General features: G+C 34.6%; 1 protein-coding gene across 1 annotated transcript in view; it reads left to right on the forward strand.

Annotated features, from left to right (window-relative positions):
* Window positions 1–469: 469 nt before the first annotated feature.
* LOC126769646 (acyl-CoA:lysophosphatidylglycerol acyltransferase 1-like) overlaps window positions 470–15,377 on the forward strand; it is a 34,896-nt gene continuing 19,988 nt past the window's right edge. Inside the window, exon 1 of the mRNA XM_050488535.1 lies at window positions 470–528. The gene's annotated coding sequence lies outside the window, so the exon portion shown is untranslated. The remainder of the gene's footprint in view (window positions 529–15,377) is intronic.

Consider the following 15,377-nt stretch of genomic DNA (forward strand, 5'->3'; position numbering starts at 1 on the left):
CCGGAACACAACTATAGTAAGTATTGCTGTTTGCCGCGAGAAAACGTTTTGAGAAAAATGTAATAGAAATAGATAGATAGATATAAAATTAATAATAAGGACGCTAGAGGTAATTAACCTCTAATTGAAAGTGCAAGTAATCTTGTTTAGCATACATTATGTTTTATTACGTTATAATATTGTCACTTTTGTTAGCAGTTCGATATTAAATAAATAAACGAGTGGGCAGGTTCTACCACACGGGCTTGCACATCAACCTAGAACCAATTAAGATTTATCATTTTGATTGAAAATCTGATCAAATTAGTGAAATCGCTTTTGATTTATAATAAATTATTGTTCGGCAAAAATCAACTTGAGTGAACGTATGTATATAAGATACAACGATAAGTATAAACAAATCTAAGTTACCGATATACAACGTGAGTTTATTAAATATTGAAGCGTCACATTTATTTATTATCGGAAATCAGCCGCCGTAATGGAACAAATAACTCGGGCATCGTAAGAAGCGACGAAAGAAACTCGGTGAGTATCGATTTTTAAATTGTTATCATAAATTACAATTCTCAATTGAATATGGAAAATCTGTGACGGATCAAAAGTTAAGATATTATTTCAATCTATTATATATGCCTTAAAGAATATTACCTTCGTCTACAAGTAGAAGTGGCTACGTAACAAAAACTTTACAAATTAATGCGAATGAAGCAAAATATGAAAGAATAGAATCCTAAAAACTTAGACTTCTCTTTATTTTTATTTAATCATAGTTTCAATTGTCCTAGCCGTGACGTACACGTAGAGTTATGGTTGTTATGATGCGAAGATGTGCATGCGTTTTTGTTGTTCTATTAATGTTCAGCTTTAAAATGTAGACAACGCCGCTACAATGACTGTTCACATCCAGGACTGTAAGACGAAGGCGATCCAACTGCGCAGAGGGGTGAGACAGGGGGATGTAATATCCCCGAAACTGTTCACCAACGCGTTGGAAGACGTTTTCAAAACGCTGGATTGAACTAGGTATGGAGTCAATGTAAACGGCGAGTACATCTCACACCTTCGATTTGCCGACGATATCGTCATCATAGCAGAGTCGCTGGAACAACTCACCGAAATGCTGCGTAGCCTCGGCGAGTCTTCCCGGCGTGTCGGTCTCGGTATGAACTTGGACAAGACCAAGGTCATGTTCAATAGGCATGTCGTGCCGGGACCGATATACGTCGAGGGGAAACCTCTCGAAGTTGTTAGTGAATATACCTACCTAGGACAGATAATACAAGTCGGTAGGAACAACTTCGAGAAGGAAGCCGATCGAAGAATTCGCTTGGGATGGGCAGCATTTGGCAACCTTCGTCAAGTCCTCAAGTTGTCTATACCGCAATGTTTGAAGACGAAAGTCTTCAACCAATGCGTCTTACCTGCCATGACATACGGTGCCGAAACGTGGACACTAACTGCGGGACTAGTCCACAAATTCAAAGTCGCTCAGCGTGCTATGGAGCGAGCTATGCTCGGAGTATCTTTGAAGGATAAGATCAGAAATGAGATTATCCGGAAAAGAACCGGAGTCACCGACATAGCTTGCAAAATTAGCAGGCTGAAGTGGCAGTGGGCTGGTCACGTATGTCGTAGGACCGATGGCCGTTGGAGCAGACGAGTCCTAGAGTGGAGACCGCGAATCGGCAAGCGCAGCGTAGGGCGCCCTCCAGCCAGGTGGACCGACGACCTTAAGAAGGTGGCGGGCACCAACTGGATGCGGAAGGCGGAGGACAGGGAGCTTTGGCGCACCTTGGGAGAGGCCTATGTTCAGCAGTGGACAACGATTGGCTGTTGATTGATTGATTGATTTTTTAAAATGTAGTTATTGATCAGGAGAAATTGCTTATTTACTTCTTTTTGTGCTATATAATTTTGTCACCGGTTTCTCTTTTACTTGCTTTTATATCAGTTTTTGTTTTTTTTTTTTTTTGTTTTATCATTTTCATTATACTTTAATATGATACGGAACGGTGCGGCGCTCTCAACTAAATCAACATGATATAGAAGGAGCAAGCTGAAAATCAGCGCTGGGCATAGCACAGCACATAGCTGAGCTTGCAACCAATTGCGATACGGTCGTCAATGAAAAAGAGTGGTAAATTAGAAAAAATGTGTCCAGTATGAATAATTTGTATCTCATAAAAAATATGTATGTTTTTCTTAAGAGTTACTTTGTAATGTACGATTTATCTGAAGCAATAAATTTTTATTATTATTATTATTATTATTATATATTATTATTATCGTAACGTGGATTTGAGTATTTTTTATTCATACGTGTGTGTGTGTGTGTGTGTTGCGAACGCTAAATTAAATTGGTACTCGTTGTTTTAAGTCACTTTGTTTGTTATTATTTTTATTCTTATTAATTTTTTTTTTTTAATAATTAGATTCCATATTTGAATATCGCTGAAGTTAATGATTTAGTTATGTTTCTTCCTGTTTTATTTGTTGGATAGTTCGTGTCAATGTTATATGTTTATAGTCGAAATTAGCAACGTGAAATACCTTCAATAATAAGCTACGTCTCCAGTGTTTAATTAAGTACAAGTCTCAAGGCCTTATGTGTTTGATATTAATATGTTTGAAATTAATTAATCCATCTAAAATCGAAGTTAAGTTTAATTAAATCGCTAAGCTTATCTGTAGTTTAATCTCCATTTATGCGTAATTAACTTCACGTTACGGCTCGGGTCAGGCGCTCATGTCAGCTTAGGTTAAGTTCAATGTGGTTAAACCTAGAACAAGATAATTAAGTGATTGTTAAGAGTTCGCTTTGATCTTATTGAGTCGAATCTTGATTCGTTGTCTGTGCTCAGTAGATAGACTTTTTGAATGTTACCTGAAAGTCGCGGCTACAAATCCGGATAAAAACGTGTCAGTTATTTCTCTCTCTTTCTAATCTCTGGTCAGACCAATAGTTATTGAGGTTTTCTGTTGATAAATTTTCTATCGCCATCGAAGTTTGAAAGTTGGTAATATTTATACGTTTGGATTATGAGAGTGAAGGAATAAGAATCTGTTTGCTCCAACACTTTGCTCTATAATGTAATCTCTTGAACATGACCTTGACCGAATCCAGTCCACACATCACCGACATACGTTTTGATGTTTTTTTACGGATGAATTCGACGAGCTATATGTAATTTGTTCGAGCCCGCTGAGGACCAATCGATATGAACTAGACTATTGAATAAGCTGACACACCACTTTGAAACTCGATTTTCAAGACGTCGTTTTTATTTCAAATATTTCAATTTATAGCTTTCATTGGGGGAAAACGATTTCGCGTCTAACGGGGCAAAATTGTTAGCCGGTGGAAAAATCTCAATATTTCTCAGTATTTTTCATTTATTTTCAATTTGCCGCGTTTATGATCGCGCGGAATGCTGGGTATTTAGCGCTCGGCGTCCGTCGCTTTTATTGAGAAGAAAATATTTAATAAGAACGATTTTCTTTTAAGCGTCCCGCGATTTCACCATTGCGGGATAGATGTTCCAGGATGTTATGTAAAGAATTTTCGACTTTAATGCGCTATAATAAGAATACAATTTGTTTGATAGAATAATAGAAGGTAACGCAAACATATTTAAGTCTGGAAAACGGTGGACCACGAGCGAGATCGAGCAAAATATTACGCGGTCGTAAAGTCGACTAGAACATGAATAATTGAGATGTTCTATTTTCATATTAGGGAGTTTTTTATTTCTTTAATAATCATATCTCTACAGATTGTGTGTGTGTGTGTGTGTGTGTGAGGCTATTTGGTCTTCCCTTTGGTTTATTTTTTTTAATTATTCGAATTTTAGTTATATTATGGTTATACCAGTTTTCAATGGACTCTATTTTTTATTGTATTAGGTGTTTGGTTTAGTTATTTGTGTAGACCGCCTGATGGTAAGTAATCGCCACCGCTTAGATACATTAACGCTGTAATAAATATTAACCATTCCTTACATTTCCAAAGCACCACCAACCTTGGGAAATAAGATGTAATGTCTCTTGTACTTGTAGTTACACTGGGACACTCAGACCTAAGTAGTTATCACTAAGACCGCGATCCCTTCCAGGCAACATTAAGGTAGTGGAAAGAAAATAATAAATAAAGGTACGATCTTCAACTTGATTGAATAAAATGTTGTTTTATAATCAAGTTCAATCCTATTTCAAAAGGAAAACCACAAAATACATAAAATAATAAGACGAAAATTCAAAACAATGTCTACAGTTCATCAGTCCATAAGAATAAACATTCGTTTTTCTTTTGCGTCTTTAAAAATCGGTAATGATGAAGGTAGAAATGACGTCACTCAATCAATCGGCCGCATGTCACAGATTTACTCTCTTCTGATTTACTTTTTGTCTTATTTCGAACGCTAATTTATAACAGCGAACATCGGAGCGGCGGTACTGCTTAAAATGTAAGAGATGGCGTTTATCAAAACCTTTGTTCTCGACTTGCTAGTGCCTTATAATTTTGCATAATGTTTCAACCGTAATTTGTCTAAATAATAGTCGGTTATAATTTTTGTTTTTGCGCATCACTACCGTATAAACGAAGATAGTATTGACCTTTATGGTTTAATATAACGTTTAACATACAAAGTTCCCATAATACTGGCTAAGAAGCAAAGCACGATGAAGATGCCCGCAGCAAAGCCAACTACAAGTATTTTTTGTTTTGTGTCTGAAATATAGTGTATTTATATATATATATATAATATATTTATATATATTTATATATATTATATATATATATTATATATAATATATTTATATATATATATAAATCAAATAAAGGATTGCTTTAAGTTAGAATAAAATAGGCCTTATAATACGTAGGACAATATATGTATATACATATATATATACTCAAATAATAAAAATATAGGTTCAATAAACTTCTTATAAAGTCGACACCGCTGTCACTTCCGAAGCGTACCGCAGGCTGGAAGGGCTCCACCTTGAGGAGACGAGGTGTCAACCCTCACACCAGCCCGCGGAGGGAGGAACTCCTTTGATAATTTATTATTGAAACGTCGTTTTCATTCTTTCCTTTGTGATATTGTCTCCACTCGAAGCTTATTTGTTCCGGCGTAATTTGTTTGAAAATTTCCTATTGCACACCCCCCACACCCTCCCACTTTCTTTTATTACGTTTGCGGTAATGCGCGATTTGTGTTCGGTTTTTTTTTTTTAACACGATTTTTAATTAAATGTTTCCTTGTTTATGGTATTAAGAGTCAGTAAACGTGGTTTAGTACGTTAAGTGTGTTATCTGCAAAAATGAAGATGAAACGCACTTGTACTTACTGGGCTCCGTAGATTTGCTTTTTTGTTTTTAAAAAACCATAAATATCTAGGTGGTTCCTGAACTTAGGTTTCTTCTTGTAGCTATTATTAATTGTTGAACTTTGATTACAAGAAATATAATCTTTTATATTATAATATTTCAACTGAATAATGTTTTAATTTTAAGTTTGGAAATCATGGTTTGGATTATTTTTTCTTTTTAAATATTATAAAGTTATTTATATTTTTTTGTTTATATTACTTTTATACCACATTATCAATTTTGAGAAATTGTATAATTTTATCTATAATTGCAATAAAGTTCTGTAATTATTTCACAATTATAAATTTACTAAAAGTATTTTAAGAAAAGTTTCTCTTTGTTTAAAATATTTTAGAGACAAAAAATTGCTTTTTGGATACTGATAAACTTTAACATCATTTTAATTAATTAAAATAGCCGATGGGCATTGGCTTGGCTCACGATCTTAAGGGAAGGTTGCGGGTTCAAACACGAACAACGCTGATTTTTAATTTCTTAATTTGTTTTTTATTCATACCGTGCTTCATAAAGGAAAACATGGCGAGGGAACGTATATATTCGGTGTTATATAGGTATATCAACTGACTCGTATTGGAACTGTTTGGTAAAAAAACTTACGAACCTTCTCGAGAGAAAAGGAGGCTCAGTAGAGTCTCATCAATATATTAAATATAATAATGCATATTTAGTTTTAAAAAAAATTATCGATATTAAATAAGATTGTTTTTATTGAAAGCGAAATAATAAATCATGAAAAAAAGAAATATTACATTTTTAAAGAATAAATCCTCATTCACGATGGAAACAAGTTAAAATTAATCCTGCGAAAAAGTTTAATGAAAACATCACCTGCGCTCTTTGCCTATATTTATAGACTTAAATATATAGCGGGGTGAAGGACCTAGAAATTATTTCACGGAATTTAGACCTTTATTTGAAGGTAATTTGGGATCATAATCGTTTGTGTACATCGGGTGCATTGGGGAGAAAAGGATACGCATCCAAACTCAGTGAGGGGAGTTTAACAATAAGGCTCGTTTGATAAATTGCGATATTGTTGCTACCGTAGATACCCAACGGTTGGCGACCTCTGCACCTTTTCTGCTGACTTATATTTTTTAAATAAAACAACGTAACGCTAAAGCTCAAGTTACAATGGCAGTTGTTTATCACGTGGAATTTCTTTCATTGGCTGAATCCCCCATTCGTAGTTCTGGTTTGTTGGTTATTGAATTGTTTGAAGTTTAGTGGAGTGGAGACCTTTTTGTCGGGCTCGTATTTTGTTTTTTCATAATCGGAAAATTGTATAACAACCGCTGGTTGTCTTTCATCTTCAATTTATTGTATTTTTTTTACAACAACACTATTTTATTTTTATAACAATGTAATTTTATATCACTTTTTCTGATTATCAAAATCAATAAATATTTTACTGCATAACACTATCCATCAAGGCTTTGCACAAAGGTTTAACCAATCAGAAAAAATTAATTATCTATACGAACATATTTATTTTTTTGTTTGTGCTTAAATCGATAACACCCCTTCATAACAAAACGAAGCTTGAATTTGGAGGGAATTAGAAGTCTCTGTCTGGTTATAACCTTTTGTATAATTTCTAGCCAAAACCAGCAGACGACCTGCTTATATATTTATATCGTAAATAATAGTCATGGCGATCGGTTGAAAGGCGTGGAAGTCGGTGTGCTGTAGTGCTATCAGACAAATTAAACGATTAATATATAATAAAAAAGTTTTAGTACTAGAACTTTCTCTATGAAGAAAAAAACATACATATATTATGTACCATGTATATATATATAAGATTAGCGGATGGTCAAATGGCCTCGTAGTAATTGGTCATCACCACCACTAGACATTGGCGCTGTAAGAAATATTAACTATTCCCTACATCGCAAATGCACCACTAACCTGGGGAACTAAGACGGCATGTTCCTTGTGTCTATAATTGAACTCACTCACACTTTACACTACAAAGCTACCTATTACTTTTTAGTAGTAGAGTACGTGACTAGTGCTAACTACCAAGATGAACTTACGCAAAGCCTTACCACCAAATACAAAGCTATGGTAATCGGTGAAACGATGTCGAAGTATTTTAATCTGAAACAAATACACAACATTTTTTTTTCAAAGTCAAAATTGCTTATGATTGAATTATTTTTCTACGTATTGTGTTTCGACCTAAAAATTGAATACTTTATAAATTATTAAATAAATAATTGTACATCAATAAACATATATTTAATATTGATTGCAAGTGACCGATAAAGTTATTCAGTTACAGTATTAAACATGGGGTACGGTCACTAGTCCGCACTTCTGTTTGTTTTATACAAAATCAAAATGTAATATTATTAGTTAAGCTAACATGCGGACAAAGTTTGCTCAGCACAGGGATTACGCGCGTAATTTCAATCCGTTGCGGTCAACTTCACTGCAAATACGGATATTGGGTCGTACGGCGGTTTAATACATATATGGACGGTCAGCAGAAAACGATTTTACAAATGTTTTCTAAACTATCCAAATATATATATATATTTTTTATATTTGCCGGGAAGGCAAATGACTATACTCCACCTGATGGTAAGTGGTAGTAGAGTATGGCGATTTATTACATATATGGACGGTCAGCAGAAAACGATTTTACTAATGATTTCTAAACTGTATTCAAATATATATATTTTTTATATTTACCGGGAAGGTAAATGACTACTCCACGGGATGGTAAGTGGTAGTAGAGTCCAAACGTGACAACGGCGAGTACTGTCGGGAAGAATGTTCTACACTAACCGGCCCCGCCTTATCCGCAAGATGCCTTTTCACGCCTCATTTGAAGGAATCCGGGTTGTAAGGGGAGGGGAACACGTGAGTTGGTAAAGAATTCCATTTTTTGGTAGTGCGACAAATAAAGAAGTTGCCAAATTTCTTTGGGCGCGATGGAATTGATATCGTATTTAAGTTTTTACATCGAGAGCCAGCACGCGTATTTATGTAGGTGACTGGACGCCTAAATAAGCACCTTCCTTTTTGTGTCCGTCAACCTATAAGCATAATTAGGCACTACTTACCGGATAGCTTATTCACTCGCATGACTTCTTACTAAAATATAATTATGTCACTGGTTTTTCTTTTACTTGCTTTTATATCAGTTTTTGTTTTTTTTTTTTTGATTTCATTATATTTTAATATGATACGGAACGGTGCGGCGCTCTCAACTAAATCAACATAATATAGAAGGAGCAAGCTGAAAATCAGCGCTGGGCATAGCACAGCACATAGCTGAGCTTGCAACCAATTGCGATACGGTCGTCAATGAAAAAGAGTGGTAAATTAGAAAAATGTGTCCAGTATGAATAATTTGTATCTCATAAAAATATGTATGTTTTTTCTTAAGAGTTACTTTGTAATGTACGACCTATCTGAAGCAATAAATTTTTATTATTATTATTATTATTAAATTAAAAAGAAAAACAAAAATAGAAAAAAAAAACCATCGTCGAATTTTTTGATAAACGAATACTTATATTATTATAAGGTACCTTATTCATTTTTTATGTGTACAGAATATTATGCTTTGCTGACGGTATAAAGGATCGATAATTTGACATGGCATTATTGTGTATGTATAGTATTCATTTTATTAGAACATACATATGTATTTATGTGCATATCAAATTCAAAATCATAACCATATCATATATATTTAAAGCTTTTGAAAGTTTTTTTTTTTTAATTTATAATTGGTATGTTGACTGTCAAGTGGATCATCTGGTAGTAAGTGGTCATCACTGACGGAAATTTTAAACATTCGTTACGTCGCCCATGCATGACCTCCTTCATATTTGAACCTTTTTTATATAGAATAGGAAGGTGGACGAGCATATGGGCCACCTGATGGTAAGTGGTCACCAAACGCCCTTAGACATTGGCATTGTAAGAAATGTCAACCATCGCTTATAGCCAATGCGCCACCAACCTTGGGAACTAAGATTTTATGTCCCTTGTGCCTGTAATTACACTGGCTCACTCACCCTTCAAACCGGAACACAACAATATTAAGTATTGCTGTTTTGCGGTAGAATTTCTGATGAGTGGGTGGTACCTACCCAAACGAGCTTGCACAAAGCCCTACCACCAGTAATATGCCTATGGAGCTATATTCTTCGTGCCTGTAATCACTTATTCGCCTAACCGGAACACAACAATACTATAAGATAAATGGATCTGTTTTTGTATTAAAAATAGTTTAAATAATGTAATTCTTAAAGACATAAATTATATTATACATTCACTACTTCAATACATTTACTACAGTAATTCAATAATGCAAAAGGAGGTAACTTTTGGAATTCTCTATACATTTAGTTTTAATAAATGGTAACATACTATAAGGAGCATATTTGTCACGGTTTAGGCTTTTGGTTAAACCTAACAGAAGTCACAGTAACAGTAACAGCGTCAAGTAATTTGTTTTCATACATTTCTTTTTAATATTTGCTAAATATAATAAATAAATATAATTGAGTTTTTTAAATTAATATTTTGTCTGTATTTGTATCTATAAAAGCGAATGTGAGTTTGTTTGTTACGCTGAAATGTCTTTATTACCCAAGCAATTATCATGAAATTTTACATAAACGATATAAGGGGTAAAGAAAAGTATATATAGTCTTTATAACTCTCCCGCTGTACATATTATATTTAAAATTGACCTATTTTACTTATTCCGCTAATATTACGGGTAAGTCCGATTAGCTCGGATTACGCACAAGTGGCTCAAATGATGCATAGGAAATGTAGTTTAGGGTTTGAGAGGTTTCCGTATCAAGTAACTCGGCAGCCGGCTTCCGATTTTTTTATGAAAATTTTATTATTGAATTCAACGATATTGATTGCAACGGTACAATTACAAGTCAATAGAACGTTAACAGAAAAAAGTTTTTTTTTTTTAAATTACGAACTTTTTTAGAGGATCGGATAAAAAATATTATCCCTTATAAAATTGCATTTTCTTCGAAGCACAAATTATGGTTATATGGTAATTGGCTTTTGAATTTTTTTAATTTTTTATTTTACAGTTTCGGTCTGCTAATCAAGGAGGGGGTGGGCGATTATTAAGTTCCCTACGTTCTTTATTATACCCCTAACAACACATATGCACAATTTCATTCTGATTTTTTTTTTATAGTAAAGGGAGGCGGACGAGCATATGGTGCACCTGATGGTAAGTGGTCACCAACGCCCATAGACATTGGCATTGTAAGAAATGTTAACCATCGCTTACATCACCAATGCACCACCAACCTTGGGAACTAAGATGTTATGTCCCTTGTGCCTGTAATTACACTGGCTCACTCACCCTTCAAACCGGAACTGCTGTTTTGCGGTAGAATATCTGATGAGTGGGTGATACTTCCCAGACGAGCTTGCACAAAGCTTTACCACCAGTAAAATTGATTGAGTCAAACAAACTCAAGTTTACATTTATAATATTTTTATGATTTAGAAGTCAATGAGATACTTCCTGATTCATTCGGTTTTCATTAAAAACTAATATTAACTTCACAATTAAAAGCGATCGTTAGATTATAATAACTTATATATATGAAATTTAGTATTTAAATTTATGTCTAGATTTCGATTTATATATAATATGCCTATAAAACATTGATAATACTGCGTGTATTTCTAGATTTAGGCAGAACAAATTCACGGTACCTTCCATTTGTCCGAGCGCCGCGGATTGTTGAACGCCGACAAACTTGACAGTTAGCTGTTCAAAGTTAAATTATATAGCCGGCAATTATTGGGCAGGATGCTTGGATGTTGCGGACCAATGATGTGCTAGATGTGATAATCATTTTCATTTGTTCTAATATAAATATCCTAAAACATACTTACAAAATACGTTTATTTTCTTATTATAATATATTGCATATCTCTCGTATTTTTACTATGACAGTACAGTACAGTAACAGCCTGCTAATGTCCCACTGCTGGGCTAAGGCCTCCTCTCCATTTTGAGGAGTAGGTTTAGAGCTTATTCCACCACTCTTAAACCATTAGATATTGGACACCGTTAACCCTTTTACATTAGTTTTATTGCCAAATATATTAAAACACGGGACGTTCTTTCTAATACAATCACATGATGATGATCTCTCTGTTCTTGAATTTTTTGATACATTGAAATTAATGATAGAAAGATTTCAATTAGAACCAATGTTTGAGAAATCTTGTTCTAGGTTTTAAGTCTGGTAATGAATTATGTGGTAACAAAACACACAAACACAGGCATATGTGTGTGTGTGTGTGTGTTTTGTTCTCGGCGTAGTATTAATATATTAACATCTAAGTTAAGATCTACTTGTCTGTCTGTCAAGCTTCTATATTTATTTTTATCTAACATATGATGAGAGTAATAAGATTTTTTTTATTATATAACCCTTCCAGTAAATTTATTTCCATGATAGGTTCCTAACCCACCAGGGTGGTCGCTTCCCTCCTCCGCGGTGGTTCAATCGTTTGATTAATACAAAGTTGTCCATTATTATAATTGAAGTATCCGAGTTTGACGATTTGTTTTAATTGATAATTTTCCTTTGTACCGATCGATGGTTCTTTGAAAATATTCAAACTGAAGAGATTTTCATTTTAAGTTTGGACTCTACCAAGTTCCGTTCGCAGGGGGATTGAGTGGATTCGTTTGCTTTCTTAATACTTGGCTTTATTCTTTGCCAATTGTTTGCAGGTTATTCGATTTCGTTATACTTTTAACTTGATTTACTTGGTTGCTTTGTTAACGGTTTTTGTTGGCTTGGAAGTTGGATTAAACATTATGTGATATTAAAATAGTTGACTATCAACATTGGTCAAGTTTGTACTATTATGTACCCTATTTAGGAGACTTAAGACTTTATTTTATAGAATATTGAGCATTCGGGCCACTTGATGGTAAGTGGTCACCAACGCCCGTAGACATTGGCGTTGTAAGAAATCTTGTCAAGTAAAGTGTGTATGACGAATGCATCTTTTAATAAGTGTTATGTATTGTATATTGAATAACTATTATAGATGGACTAGTTGCCGACCGTGGTTTCGCCTACGTTTAAGGGGGGGGGGGAGGAAGATAGTGATAGGTTTTTTTTTTTTATAGAATAGGAAGGCGGACGAGCATATGGGCCACCTGATGGTAAGTGGTCACCAACGCTCTTAGACATTAGCATTGTAAGAAATGTCAACCATCGCTTACAAATCCAATGCGCCACCAACCTTGGGAACTAAGATTTTATGTCCCTTGTGCCTGTAATTACACTGGCTCACTCACCCTTCAAACCGGAACACAACAATATCAAGTATTGCTGTTTTGCGGTAGAATATCTGATGAGTGGGTGGTACCTACCCAGACGAGCTTGCACAAAGCCCTACCACCAGTTAAAAAAAAGTACCATATGTTCTTTTCTGTATCGATGACAACATGTATGCAACATTTCTTAATGATCGGTTGAGTAATTAAAGCGTAACAAACTGAAAAACAGATAAATAAAATAAACTCAGTTTCCCATTTATAATATTGTTTGCATTTATAAAGTTAAAACCTTACGATTAGATAAAAGCATAATTTTACTCTTAACTACGTTGATCCATTATGATAAATTTTCATATTTTTCTTCAACACCACGATTTTTATTGTATACAAATGAAGCTATAAAAATCAATTGAATAAGAATGAATGGATATGAGCCCGCGATGGCCCAGTGGTAACAATGCGTGAATCTTAACCGATGATCGTGGGTTATAATTCATCTCTGGTGATGTGTGATTATAATTCATCTCGTGCTTTACAGTGAAGGAAAACATCGTGAGGAAACCTTCATGTGTCTAATTTCACTGAAACTCTGCCACATGTGTATTCCACCAACCCGCACTGGAGCAGCGAGGTGGAATAAGCTCCAAACCTTCTCCTCGAAAAAGGGTGAGGAGCCTTTAGCCCAGCAGTGGGACATTCATAGTCTGTTACGGATTACGGATGAACCCGCGATTTAAAATCAATATGTTCTATCAACTGGACCGTCTCGGCTCAGACTATGTATTAATCAACACAATAGACCTTTTGTATCTAAATTAATTTATCACGTGTTTTTGAACGTAAACCTTTTTATGTAAGGCAACTTAATTTATGCTTCTATATTGTTAATGTTTACGATCCAGTATAGTAAGAGCGATTTATAGTGCAGAAATATTTCATATTTCTTTCAGTGTAAACACACTTTTATTTTTCTAGTATAGGTAGGCGGAGCATATGCACCACCTGATGATAAGTGGTCACCAACGCCCATAGACATTTGCACTGTAATCCATCGCTTACATCGCCAATAACCCAACCTTGGCAACTAAGATGTTATATCCCTGTACCTGTAATTACACTGGCTCACTAACCCTACAAACAATACCAAGTACTTCGTAACCGAAATTTGTAAATAGTTAAATTAAAAATAACAATTTTAATCACGTAAGATCGTATAAGCACTTTTGTATCGACATATTATAGCTCTCAGTTGAATTTAAAACACCGATTCAGTATATAGATTGTACCGGAAGGAAATCAAAAGCAAATAAAATACATCATAAATCTAAAATAAAGTTAACACGTCCTGTTTGGAAATCAACGTTTTTTTGAGCTTCATATATAATTGTAATGTGTAATTGACCATATGTATTAATGTTTTCTTAAAATAAGATATCAATTCGTTTATTTAAAATTAATAATAAAGTGCTGTTGTGGTCTTGAATGTATAGAGATGATAGAAAATAGCATACTATGTTATATATGGAATTTATAAAATAATTATTTACATATATGCACTGCTGGGCTAAAGGCCTCCTCTCCCTTTTTTTGAGGAGAAGGTTTGATGCTTATTCCATATATCATTCACGAGGAATGTACCTTCTTACTGTTAATTAAAAGTATCGCGTCAAGTATTCGGTGGAAAGCGGGTTTGAAACAGGAAGTATGCATCGTTTACCTCGTATGCGCACGCGACGCTCCAACGAGGCGGTTTTTTCACACTAATTAATTACATTGGCGCGTGGACAATGGGGTCCGTATGTTGTGAGCACGGGTTATTTATTACATGTCTTATATTTTCTACTAATAAAATTAGTTTATTATATTTAGGGTAAGACCAACATGATTGCCTCGTTGGTCTAGTGGCTTGATGTAAGGCCGCAGACCCTGAGGTCCTGGGTTCAATTCTCAGGTCAGGCCATTAAAAAGTTATTGGGTTTTCCTGTCAGAAAATTTTCGGTAGTAACTCGGAGTTTGGAGGTTGGAAGTGTGTACACACCCGTGCCTCGGAAAGCACGTAAAGCCGTTGGTCCTGCGCTTGAACTCTTTCCGGTCGTGTCGGATTGCCGTCCCATCGGATTATGAGAGTTAGGGAATAGAGAGTGCACCTGTTTGCGCACACACTTATGTACTATAATATGTCCTGCGTAGTTGGCGAATCTCTCTTGAGATTGGCCGCCGTGGCCGAAATCGGTCTGGAGGTCATTATTAAGAGCAACATATATTTTATCAACAAAAATACGTACGAGAACTTAGAATTAAATGAAGACTAAACGGTGCCTTGAAATACTTCTTATAATGATTCAGTTATATATAATTTCAACCTAGCATATAATCAAGAACATGAATTTAGGCACAATATAAAATATTATGTTGTATATAAGTTTGGCATTCAATGATTAGATTTATGAACTAACCGACGAAAATACAAAACATTTTTATGTCGATACTAACATAGAAACGTTGAGTTTCTTTCGCCAGTTCTTCTCAGGTCTGGGTTTAACTTTACCGGACCGGTGGTAGTTTCTAATTTTGATCAATAAGTAGGTGTAATGCTTCTATGTTGACTCAGGTATTTTGATTTGATTTAATAAATAACAATTTATGATTCAATAGCTCATT

This window comes from Nymphalis io, chromosome 7 (assembly GCF_905147045.1).
Source record: "Nymphalis io chromosome 7, ilAglIoxx1.1, whole genome shotgun sequence".
In the NCBI taxonomy this organism is placed as follows: Eukaryota; Metazoa; Arthropoda; class Insecta; order Lepidoptera; family Nymphalidae; genus Nymphalis; species Nymphalis io.